The sequence below is a fragment of the Parus major genome, chromosome Z, assembly GCF_001522545.3.
Source record: "Parus major isolate Abel chromosome Z, Parus_major1.1, whole genome shotgun sequence".
Classification (NCBI taxonomy): domain Eukaryota; kingdom Metazoa; phylum Chordata; class Aves; order Passeriformes; family Paridae; genus Parus; species Parus major.
Window position 1 is genome coordinate 4958643 of NC_031799.1, and position 13462 is coordinate 4972104.

The window sequence follows — 13462 nt, forward strand, 5'->3', positions numbered from 1 at the left end:
GCATTTAACAGTCAGTGTTTATCTTGGTTTGCTCCCTCTCATTTTCAGGCCTGATGATGGAGTGTGAAACTCTCCTTCCATTTATGCTGGAAATTAACATGGAAATGTTACTCATGCAGATAACAATCCTTATACTGGGTGCAGTATGGGGAGAGAAAAAACATCTGGAATATCTTTTGGTGTCTTCTGATGAAAGCCTGAGGTGCCTCAACCCAGAACCAAATCAAAGCTTCGAGATGAAGCAATGTCTCCTGTAATATCAATGGTACCATTGAGGCAGGACTGATATCCACAAATCAAATGTCTTCCCAAAGTGGAAATCTAAGGGGTAAAATAGTAAATGCACTTTAAATCTGTATGCATGTTGCTGGCATTCATCTTTTCCCAGGAGGAGTTTCCAGCACTGGAACAGCTGAATATATGAGTTTCAGAGGCAGTCTGAAGTAAATCTGTTACGGCCTTTTCTCAGATGTAATCCTTTGACCATGCAGCTGGGTAATCCCCAAACCCTTTAGACACAGCTAGTGAGTCTGTACTGAAATTATGCTGCAGGTATCTTTCAAAAAGAAAAAATGTTCAAAATCTTGAAGCATATGGCACACATTTTTAGGATAATTTTTTACTTGAGTTTCATCTTTCTTCTTTTGAACTTATTGTAAGCTAAAACCCAATTTTAATTCCCATGAGATCTTAGTCTCATGTCTCCTGAATTTTAACTCAAGTAATTTTCTTTTTCATTCCTACACATTGATATTGGCTCTATGTTTGCAAAGACAGGCTCACTTTCACTGTCAGTTTCTAATTTGCATGGAAATAATTAAAAACAATAACCTCCCCTTTTTTTTTAGGTGAAGAAAGGAATGGGAAGAAGTGAAGTGAGAACATCAAAAGTGGCAGTTGCGAAATGGAACATGGAAGCCACGACACCCATCACAGAGGCACTTGCTGTGGATACACAGCACCACAAGACTGGAAGACATGCCTAATTCCTCGTCTTTTCTGGCAATTGTGCAATATGCACGGTACTGCAAAATTACTCACAATATCAAAAAAAAATCATTATGAAGAAAAACAATGTCAGCCTTTGGGTTTCCAAAAAGGATTTGCGAGAAAAGAAATGAGGAAAAAAGGCAAAGTCAGAAATGCCTATCAATTCCTTTCGCTGTTTATAAAGCATGAGAAATTAATTCAGGATGTAGTTATTGATGTGGATTTTAACACAGTGTCTTTTCACGTATGCAAAGTATGAGTAGCTCCAAGTATAACCTGGTTGAAGAGCAATTTAATTAATAACACTTAAACTATAAGCTTTCATTTATACTAAGGCCCTCTGGGGCTTACTTCATTGCATCACTGCTGGGATAAAAGGAAACTTAAAACTTATGTAAATTACTTTTATATGTAAGGTACACAAAATGACATGGACAGCAGTTTTACACAAATTCATTTGTGTGTGCATCTGTGGAGGGAGGGAGCCTTTGAGGGGTGTCCATATGAAGAATATATGTATGAATAACAGTTTCTTAAAGATCTATTTTCTTGATTTAATTTTTTCCCCTTTGTATAAAAAGGAACATGGCAAGATTATTTTTCATGGTTATAAGTAAAGATCTATTTAGACAGATGCCCCTCTAAATTATGAATTCAATCATCATCCCACACATAAATCTTGAGTCATAAAGGCACATGTTGATTTGATATCTGGCAATGAGACTTTTGAGTCAAAGGACTGTATCACTAGAAGTACTGGGCTAGAAATGGTTAGGATTTGAAACTTAATACTATAGCAAATAAATCTTCAATATGTTTTAAAATAGAGAAGAGGGAAAAAAAAAACATTAATTGCAGCCATGAAAGTATCATCAGAGTATTTTTTGATCAAATTGCTGTATGTTTCAAGGTATATCATCAAGGAAGTTTTTCTTCTTTTTTTGAGGGTCAAATGAATAACTTGTTTATCAGTCTAATAAAGAATGCTTTACTCCATATGAACATATATGCTTTGGAGAGAAATCAACAAACACCAACAATTTGAAAAGCTCTGAATTTTTCTCAAAGGGTAAAAGGTACATGAACCACCAGAAGCAATTAAAAAATATAATTATAAAATATGTTTTCAAGCAAGTATTTTAAAATAAGTATAAAAAGTGAGGGTTTTTTCTCAGAGTGAAATGTACACAATCCCACTAGAGATGTGGCTTCCCACATTTAGGGACAATATTTAGAACAAGATGACAATACATTTGCATTTGAAATTTCCTTCATGTAAAGTTCTGAAAGCAAACACGTCCATAAGGATAACATCCAAGCTGTGCAATTGGAAGCAGGACATGAAACCTCTCTGAAACTGTTAACTGTGCCTGTCCTACACAAGTACAAATTTAAGGAACTGTGCCATATGTAAAGACAGCATCATACCCTAAGGACTCTATCTCTTTTTCTTATCCCCCTCTTTAACTGAGATGCAAGCAAACTCCCAAGCAGCAATCCAGACTGTTTTCTTCACTGTCTAACCCCCAGATTTGTTAATCCATAGGTGCATCACTAATCACCCTTTGAGTTCCTTGGATGCCCAGATGTAGATGCTGAAATTCACATCCTAAATGGTTGGTGAAATCCTTTGTGAAAGATTCGTTCACTGCAATGCAGCCTAAATTTACAGGCACAAACCTTTAAGGAATTCCCCAGTGAGAGTCAAAATTCAGCCCTGACTGAAGGTGTGTTGCCCCCTCCTCTGAATGACAGTGCTCTTACTGGAGTGCCTGGAGGCTGATCTGCTCAGTGTGAAAGGGATGGAATTTGCATCCCCCATTCAAAGACAGAGAATTGCAACTGGAGATTGTGGCAGAGCTTCAAAGAAACAGCTCTGATGGGAAAGGCTAATGCTTCCTGGGCACTGAATGCATCATGCTGTGAAGGAAAACCATCTCTTGCATAGCCAGTGTGGTGAGGGAGGAGCTACAATAGATAGACCAAAAGCCTGTGATGGCTTTCAGAGGCATTTTCCTTTCATCACCTCCATTTGATATTTATGGAGAACTAGGTACTTTGGATTAATGAGATACTGAGGATATCCATGAGGCCAGTTCTAAGCTAGCCATGTAAACTAGTTGGGTTGGGTTCTACTGTGATAGAACAGGAGCCAAACAACATGTTTTTTCTCCTTGGTTTTTCTCCCTCTCCAAGAAGAGCTCCAATCATGATGTTTTCAATCTTGTAGAGCTCATAGGTTGCAAAGTTTCTGGAAATTATTTGAAATTTACTGGTTCTACTGAGTAACACCAGGTCCACCCATGGACCAGGGAACTATCCTTAGCTGCTAATAAATATCTTTCAGTGATAGAAACTTGGAAAGCTGTTTTGGGTTTTTGATAGCTTTTTTTTTCAACAGATGTTCTGAAAATATTTTAAAGACCTTTCTCTGAAATAGCATCAGTTTTCAGGATTCAAGGGTTGCAGTGATTCTAGGCCCAATTTCCAAGGAATTGAACTTCTAGATATGTTGATGAAACTCCTGTAAACTTCAGGATACACTATGTCATAGAATTTTTTAATCTGTTGTGTCAAAAAGAACATCTACGTAGGCATGGTCATTTTTTAGGAAATTTCTCAGTTAAAAATCATATTTATCAATGGTCTTTCTCTGTGAATAGACATTTCTGAGTGAAAAAAACCCTAATATTTTCTTTTAAGACACAGCAGATTTATTTTTTTTAAACTTCAGTTTAATTTTCCTTAACTTTTACATTTCTGTTAATAATGAAAGGCTCTGACCGTATCTTCCTTTAAAATATATAAAAAAAGGTAATAGTTGGTAAGGACTAAAAAATAAAGAAAGAAATATCTGTTCCCAGCTAAACAGGATACCTGGATACCAGCTATGACAGGTTTATTGTCTGTTCAGTATGGAAAAAAAGCTGTTAGTCTTTAGTTTTATTCAGAGCTTCGGCTTACCTTGATTCAACATAATAAGTAAAACTACACATTTGCTTTTCAAGGAACATTAGAAATTGTTCTAGAAATTGTTCCTTATTAGTTCTGCTTTTCCAGTTCTCAACAGTGTGACATTATGAACAATGATAGGCTTTACAGACTTAGTAAAATGTGTTATTGTCCTTGCTGACAAGCCCTGGCAAGATGCTGCATGTGTTTTTACAGAGCACAATGTCAAAACTTTCTTATACAAAGCTTGAGGACCTGTGCAGAATGAGCTACAGCAAGCAGGGATTAGCAAATTCCCACCGTAGCTGTTTACAGATTTGCAACTTGTGTATTCACTTGTGGGGCGTCACCGTTGTACATTGAGCATCCATAAATCACAGAGCTCTCCGGCCTTGCTATGAAAATATGACAATTCTGCTCGGCACCTGCTCCACCCTCCATTTCTGTCACCTGCCAGAATGACAGCGGGCTATAAACGTCTCCGTGTGCTGAAGCCTCAGCTCTGATTCCATGGAATTAAATGACCTTGGCTGGGATGATATTTTTGATGTGAGAGCTTATCCCATTCTTCATGCAAAAGGAGCAGGACTCTAAACTTGAATGACAGAAGTCAAATCTCCTTGAAGAAAAACAAAACAACAAAAAACAACAACAACAAAAAAAAATCAGAACAAACCAAACAAAAAACATTGACTTTATTTTAATTTTTCTTCTTCAATATGTTGACGTTTTACCAGGTAATTGCCCGACACAAATATTTATGAATGTCAGACCACGGAGTTTTATAGCATTTGCTCAGAGAATAACATCATTTAATGAATTCTACCATGCACATGGGACCCAGGTCTTTAATGAATAGGTCACTGTGATTTCTAGAGATGGCTGTCACTTTGAGATATGAGAATCATTTCTCTTTAGTGAAGAGGAGCTTGGATATGTGCATATTTAGGGCTTCTTTTTTGCACAACTTTAGACCTCTCAAAAATGATGCAGAGATGGGGCTAAGATTTAGGAGATTTCAGGTGTTGTATCACTGGGATCCCCAAAGATTAGGAGAGTAATACACACACACAAATTCAAATAAAAGCAAAAATACTCCAAATTTCTCTGGAAAACAGTTATTTCTGTTACTCCTTGAGCTCTGAAACATCAGTTATGTAGTAGGGCTTTTTGTGCATTTTCTGCCATGGCTCACTGATGATTTTTTGTTTCACAAGCTTCACTAAAATTTCGTGTATAAATACGACAGTGTTACCATATAATAAAACTATTTAAATATAGCTAAATCTTTTACCTCAGAGAGTTCTTTATAATCCAGTATGGGATGAGGGAAATGATCACCATTACCATGTGTGGAAGAGCTTGATCTTGATGTTCCAACAATAGCCTCAAACACAGAGAAGTAACCACAAATATCCAAGGAAAATTAAATTTAAAAAAAAAAGAAAATCAGCATTTTCAAAAGTGGTATTACCTTCTTTGACACAGACAAAAGATTACTTTTGATACCAGAAAATATTGATATAATTCTCTTAACGAAGGAGTGGAACAGTGTAGAGACAGAACCTTGCTATCTGTGACTCTCCCCTAGTGAAGCAGAAAAAGGACTTCAATTCCCTTGTTAACTGTCCAATTTTTTTTTTCATTTTCAGAGAAAAAAAAAGTCATTTAAAAAAGGATAAAGTAATAAATAAAAGCATTTCTCAAGTCTAATTGAATAGGCCTCTTGAACTACTAAAATAGTGCTTTTATAGAGCAAAGAAACTGATGTATTTACTGAGAAAAGGAAGAATTTCTTTCTGTACAATGAAAATGAAAATAACATTATAATCTACAGAATAGCCTGTTTTAGTAGAAAAAAAAGATAAGCTTTACAACATATGGGGCATCACAGGATGCAGAAATGAAATAAGCAATATCAAGGATTTTGAAGTTAGCTTGAAAGTAAAATTCTGGCTTTTTTTACCTACTTATTTTTAATTAAGATCTCCCTACTCCTGTTGAATTAAAGGTACTGCAATATAATTGCAATACAGACAAAACACAAATCTGTTGTCAAAAATTCAAAGAGTTCAAGTTTGGATGAACCTCTTGCAGAGTGGGTTTGAAACAAGAGATGATTTCACATTCAAGGACTTTATTCCAGAAACATTGCCTCAATCCCTCAGCAGAAAGGGTGCTTGCAAAAAGTCAGGTCTTCTCCAACCTAAATAATTCTATGATTCTGTGATTCTGTGACTCTTACTATCTTTTATTCATTTTGAGGCTTTCATCTTTGCACTCTGCACACTTGCACCTATTTTAAGGTGATTGACCTGTGACAGAAGGTTCTATTGCCTGACCCTGCTGTATGATATTAAAATTGCAAATGTTTCTGTATGATGACTTTCCCTTCTAAAAGAAAAGCTTATCTAACATAACCATAACATGTGCAAAACCTCTCTCAAGAACATCCACAGTGCTTTTACATTGATTTTCCCTTTTCTAGCCTAGTTTTTCTTTTGATATTATTTGGAAGGTTAATGGGAAGTTTTAATCAAGTGGCTTGTAGTTATGTAAAATATGTCTCAAGTTTGAATCCAGTTAATGAGACTTATTTTTTTTTAATGCAACAAGTTTATATGATTTGATTACTATATCTTACTGTGGATTTTATATCAGTTTAGACGTTTGTATTAAATATGGATTTAAATATGGAAATAAGCCTTTTGTGAGACTACTCCACTATTTCTTCAGTTGTTAGTTTCTTTCAATATAAAAGATATCACTTTTAAAAACCTCCACTTAGGTACTTCAGATAGGTGTTTAGTCATATAAATCTTCAGTGTCCAGATAAAAGCAAATAATGGAGAAAAAAACCCCAAACAACCAAACTAATAAAACAATATGTAAAGTTATTGAAAGAAATAAAATTTTGAAACAGTGTCCAATAATATTTATACTTTAGTAATGAAGTGCTTTTAATTCAGTGGTCAGTGAAAAATGTGTGATGGTAACAAAACAGAAAATACTAACCTGAGCGTGGATTTCTAGTCAGGAAATACCTGTGAAAAAGACAAGTTACTTCAATCCCAACATGCTTTCTTTACAGCTAACACAAACAGCAGGCATAACAGAAAATTATTGCTGTAGCCAAACAGAACTGGAACAGCCAATTTTGTCCTGAAAGAATTTGTTCATTGCTATCTATTAGTCAATATAATGTAAATCTTGAAGTGATCTGTAGTAGACTTTTTAATATTATAAATCTTTTAGTGGTCAATATGACCAGTAACACTGCTGAACAGTTGTTCTCCTGGGTGTCAATATGCTTTATCGGTTTGACTACAATGAGGCCACATCCTTTCATTTCTGCACGGGAATGAGTGGAATGTAGCAAATTCCTTGGGTGACTCAGTGCACTAAATCACTCCCTTTCCCATGAAAAATACTATTCAGCTTCTGCCTCCTCTCAGGAAGCAACTCACATTTTGTAGAAGAGCTTTTTATTCAAATAAACACCAAACAATATACTGGCTTTTCAAAAAGGATGCTCTCTTAAAGTGGCAGTGACATCCTGTGCCTTAATCCACTCCCCTGACTGAAGCAATAAAGTGACAAATGAAATCAGTGACTGTTGAGAAATAACCATGTTCAGTTCAACTGGATGCACACTCTTCTCTTGAACAAATCTACCCTTAAGAAAGGAGCCTTTAAAGTTACAGCACGAGGCTGCAAGTTTTAAAACAAAACAAGAAAACCCCAGGAAAAAAAGCTAAAAACTTTTAAAACATATGGCTAGAAAGTAAATAATAGACAGCATTGACAGTTCATCAGTTGGTATTAGTTCCACAGAAACAGAAGAAGATGGGTTTCTGAGCTTGTCAGGTTTCTCTGCATTTCTCTTCACAAACCCCACGACAATATTCTATGGCAATGGCTCTAAATACTATCGGAAGCCACATTATTATATATTCTGCTGTGGAATACTGCAGTATTTGTTTATAATAAGCGTTATGTCTAGACTTCCCTCCAGTGTGTTCATGTTCCCAAAAGCTAATCAATAGTTGCTTTACTTACTCTATTGAGTTTCAGCACATTAATTAATGTATCCCTCAGTAATCATAACAGACCTCATCACTGGATCAAAGAGAAGAGTTTGAAATTAGTTTTGTTAACAATGAAGTCATTTGTCCCTCCTCTCTTATAACATTATTCAAGGAGAAAATATTGTAAAATGCTTCCAGATCAGAACAGTAGTCTTATGTATACATATGGACCAGGCAAAAGTCTCTATTTCTCTTGGTTTTTGCTTTACATTTCATAGCAACAGATAAAATCACAGTCTTTGAAAAAGGTCAAATCTAGAGGGAATAGAGTCAAATCTCTTGATTAAAATTCACTTCTCTAAATATTTTTTATTAAAAATTGCATGGTGTGCAGCTACTCTTTTAGTACTGACAATACTAGAAACATACATCAGTCAGAAATTTAATGCTTATGTGGTTTAGTTCAACACATTGATGATTCCTAACATTTTCATTTCCCAAATTATTGTTTTATGACTTAAAAACACTTTTTCTTGACTACACACATATAATATGACAGCAGAAGTCACTATTACAGGTTTATGAACTGGGATATAGTTGTAAATCAATATTGAAATCATGGCAGTTTGCCACATTAATTTGAGTGCCAGACAGGAGCTGCTGCCTCTTAAAGCAGTTTATTCCTTGATTTCAAGAAGAAAAAAAAAAAAAAAAAAAAAGAGAAAGTCTGGTCTCTCTCATGAGCCATATTGGCACCTGATCCTCTGGCAGTAGCTGATGTTGGTGAGATACTTAATTCAGGAACATGTTGCCAGTCCCTATGGGGCAGCTGTATCCAGAGGAGAATTGGAGGAAGGCTGTTTATTTTAAAGACCTCTCCTTTTGCCAGTGTGTCAGCATGTCCTTCTCCATCTCTTCACATGGGAACTGCCAGGCCAGGCTGCTGAGAGTCGGAATTGCTGGAAAGAACCATCAGCTATAAGGAAACCAGAGGTTACTGCCACAGTCAGGTGCTAACAGATTTTCACCCTGAAAGCAGTTCATCTGTTGACTGATATCACAGGGAAATCAAATCGCTAAAAAGGAAACTGTGGCAGAACCCCATCTCTGTAAACCTATTACGAATGACTCCATACACAAACTTGAAAATTTAGGGTATTTTGCAAGTTTCAGTTAACTGGATCTCCATGTACCCATTTTTTAGAGTATTTAGGGTATAAAAATCATCATTTTCTCACTCCTGTGCATCATGTGGAGAAAATGAGAAGATGCAGCTCTCAGATGAAGCATTCAAACAGGATATTACTTTTTAAAAATTCTTTGTAAAGCTATTTCTAATTCTTCCTTTCAGTGTCTCTGTTTTCACCTGTCTTGCTAAGCAGAGCAAACCAATGCTAAACTTACAAATAAATGGTTTCTGTGCAACTGAAAACCTCTGTTTCAAAAGATTCCTTTCAGATATCAGCACAGTATTCCCATCCACTGTTTCTCTTTTTCCTCTGGTATGCTGCCTCTATTGGGATGCTTCATCTACTTACAGAATCACTGAGTTTGCCACTTCTGATGCATTACTCAAATATGACAAAAGTTTACTCGATTTCTGCTGCTCCTAGTTTTCCTTTTGTGGATCTTCTGAAAAATCTTTATTATCTGAATTAGCAGAACAGCTTTTAAGAATGTATTCAACATCATTATAATTCCTGAAGGGTCAAGTGCCAGAACTTCTACCCTTTCCACTTTAGAAATGAGTTTTAAGCATCTCTTCCTATCAGACCACTGTTCAAAACAGACAAGAAACTGCAAACAATATTTTCTAAAATAGATTTCTGAAACATTCTTATAAAAAAGGCTCACATTTCTTTTCCAATGACCAAATTGTCTGTAGGAGACAAAGCAAGTACCAAGGTTAAATTTGCAGCGTTCTCCTTTGTTCAGCAATGGCATGGGCACATTGTCTGTACCTAATGAAAAAAACAGGAAAACAACTGCCTTTGTGGTTTCCTTGTAAGTGAGGTTACCATTTTTACCTAATATGGATCCAACCACTCCCTCACTGGAATCTGGAATTCGCTCCTCACTGGAATCTGGAATTCGCTCCTCACTGGAATCTGGAATTTGCTTTGTGAGAAATAGACTTCCCTTTTGCCAAAATAATGCAAGCATTCTATTATAAAATAAAATAACATAATGCAAGTCTACTGAGTTTCAAAACCTGAATATATCAACATTCTAAAAAACCCTTAAAAAACTAAAACAATAGAAGACAAAGCTCTGAATGTCTAATGTGTCATTATAATGAATGTCATTAACTACAAATTAAACAGCATGCAGTACATCCTGATTTTTCTCCTCTGAATCACAAGAACTGAAAAATTAACGATTGCTGTTTTGTTCCTCTTTTTCTTTGTGTTTCTCAGAATTTTCTAACTGTTTTTCTCTTTAGCAAGTCACGGTTATTTACAAAAGATATTTAACTAAGGAGAGTCCACAGCTCTGAACAGAGCATACATCTGAATGTCACTCAATAATAAAACAAGATTAACCTAAGGAGCAGCATTTATCTGTTTAGCCATGTGATTGAGAATTAGTTTATTCCCAAATGAAATGGGTACATGACAGTATTGCCATGCTGACTGGAAAGCTTGGACAATGAAGGTTTAATTGCTTTCACTGTTGTAAAACGTAACTTAAGAACAGAAATGAGGAAATTTTGAACATAAAAACAAAACAAAACAAAACAAAAAACCCAAAACAAACAACAACAACAAAAAAAAAACCAAAAACAACAAAAAACCCCTTTGCTTTAGAGTCCATTGCAGTTTTTCTGCATATACAGAGTTTTCTTAGCATACAGAAAAGACAAGGAATCTGTATAAAGCTTTCTTATTTTTCTCACTTTTGAGGCTGAGATAAATGAATATGTCTGCAAAAGGAAAGCAGTGATTTGAGACACAACTTGTCCAAATCCCGATCCCTTTTACAAACAGTATTTGTTACAAATCCAGGTTGCTGTTTCTATATGCAACTCTGCTGCCTTTGTGCTGTTGTGATTCAGTATCTTCATGAGAATTATATTTACTTTCGGTAAATTATCACCAAATAGTTTTCACAAACAAGCCTAAGCACACTGGTTGTCTATTACTCTGCTCTTTTGCCATAATAATGTAAGAATTGCTGTAATGAGTCAAATGAAAGATCCATTTAGTGCATCATCTCTCTCTGAAAATTGCATTACAGAATGCCCTGGGAAGAATATAGGCTGGTCCTAGGAACATCCCAGATATATTTGAGAACGAGATGATGATGTGCCCTACTCTCTGCCATCAACATTTCTTTTTTCTATAGCAAAAATATCTGTGATGCCATGGTCTAAAGAGGAGCCTTTGTTCAATCCAGACAATTCCCTGTCAGAATAAAAACAGGACTAAGTATGCAATGCAATGCAATGCCATGCACTGCATGCATCCCCAGCGAAGACAGCTATAATGCAGTTTTGAATTATTATCTCGAGAAACAAAATTGTGTCCCTTTGCTGCTCTCCTGTATCTTCCCTAGCATAAGTTGGAAGGGGAAAAAGAAAAAAAAATAAATGGAAAGAAAGGCTGAAAAAGGAAGGACTGCACAGCTGCATGATATGATGGCCTCACCACCATACCATGGGGACCGTGATCACCTGGGTTTTGGGATGAAGCACCCGTGATAGGCTGCACAGACTCAATCATTACCCAGGCCAGGCACCATTTTGTCCTGAAAGCTTTAAATGAGTTCAAACTCATTATTCCTCTATATTTAAAATATCAAGGGATAATTAAATAAATAACTGGACAAAAAATTAAATCCTCTCCCCTTTTAAAACATATGTTTCTAGAGTATGTGTTTGCCAACCAAGTAATGTCTCATGAATAAGTCATAGGGATACCACAAGATGTTTGCCACCCAGGTTGTGTATTACAGAGCTAGATCTTAAATTTCTTTGTCACCTCTGCAATTTTTGCTGTATAAACTTTCTTATATTTAGAGCTCAATTCTTTGTGTAAAAATTTTTACAACCAGGTTAATTTATGTGTAGTTTAGTGGGATATGTGGTACTACCAGTGAATTATTTGGAAAAAGACTGCTTTAAAAGAAACCCTTCTAAAAAAATTCTGTCACATCTCCTCTTATTTATGACACTATTCTCATAACTTTTAAATGGCTCATGTTAGACAGAATAAATTGCCCCCTACTCCAGAAAAAGTTTCCTGAAAAATCAGAGATATTTTTCTCTTGGTATTCTAACATACCCCCAGTATGTGTTCAAGGAAATTATAATCTGTCCACAGATTAGCTCTCTGTCCACAGATATCAAAACCACTGATCACATTTCTGAAGATACCTTTTTAAACACCAGGGGAAAGCCAGGGTTAGTTGCTGTAGGGGAGGTGGTCTTGTTTGGGTGTACTGCCAGAAAATCTTGAATACCAACACAATCCATGACAGCAAGCAAAAACAGACCTTTCATGTACACACGTCCTGGTCTGTCTGTCCTAGACAGACTATCAAAAATCCCCATAGAGCTGGGCAAGTTCCAGGGAGCCCAGGTGGAGGAGAGCTGAACAGACATCTGTGCGAAATGCAGAAACATCATCCTTTTTCTTGGACCAGGGACTATTTAGTTCCTTTGTGTGGCTACTAATATTATACTACTTAGTCCATGTTTTTTCTGCTTAAGTAAACTGGTAAACTGCTATGTAGTTCAATGGCATTGGAATAAACTCAGCTGGTAAGGAAAGCTTTGGGGACATGAATGGCAAGAGCCCCACGGCAACTTGGTGTGGATAGAGAAGCACAGCTACAAACACTTCCTCAGCCCTATTAATAACACTTTATAACATTTTTACCCCAGGCTGGCACCTCGGTTGTTAATTCTTCTCTCTCCATATAAAAGCATGCAAACAACAGATTATTTTTTTTCTGAAATCCTCCCACACAGAGGAGGATGTTTAGACTTTACACTCCTTTTAAAGTATTGTTCATCCAACTCACTTTGAACTTTAAAGCTTTTTACTGAGATAACAGGATCTACAGTGTGAGATCAAGCTTAGAAATCACAGCTTGAAATGCCCATCCAGGGGAAGTCATGCAGAAAATGAAACATATCTGGCAGAACAAGACTATGGTCGGAGTGACAAGACAAAGTCAAGGAAAAGGGCAATGAGGAGAACCCCAGACAGGAAAAGGCTCCCTGGTGTTACTGAGAAAAAAAGAAGGTAAAGATGTGGAGAAAATGAAGAGTTAAAACTCACCTAGCAATGCTGAGATTGAAGTGCGTGAAAAATCCCATCTCCCCCCTCTTCCCACAAAAGGTCATCCTGTGTTGAAACATTTTCTTGTCTCTGTTTCTCTGCTTTTATTTTGGGCTTTATCTGGGGGAATTTTGTCTAGGAGCAAGTGTGTCTTTTTCAAAATGTTCAGACTCTTAGCTGGGGAAGGCTCAGGAAGGCTCGGGAAGG

General features: G+C 36.3%; 1 long non-coding RNA gene across 3 annotated transcripts; it reads right to left on the minus strand.

The window, feature by feature from the left end:
• Positions 1-1851: 1851 nt before the first annotated feature.
• LOC107215770 lies at positions 1852-13456 on the minus strand. 3 transcript variants are annotated; one of them, XR_001525243.1, is made up of 4 exons: positions 13256-13456; positions 6958-6986; positions 5237-5329; positions 1852-4561 (listed from the first exon to the last, which is right to left on the minus strand). It is a non-coding gene; the product is annotated as an uncharacterized LOC107215770 (long non-coding RNA). The 3 variants fall into 3 exon arrangements; XR_001525242.1 differs by having other exon boundaries at positions 5237-6986; XR_001525244.1 differs by lacking the exon at positions 13256-13456 and adding an exon at positions 8002-8607 and having other exon boundaries at positions 5237-6986.
• Between the last annotated feature and the right edge of the window lie 6 nt (positions 13457-13462).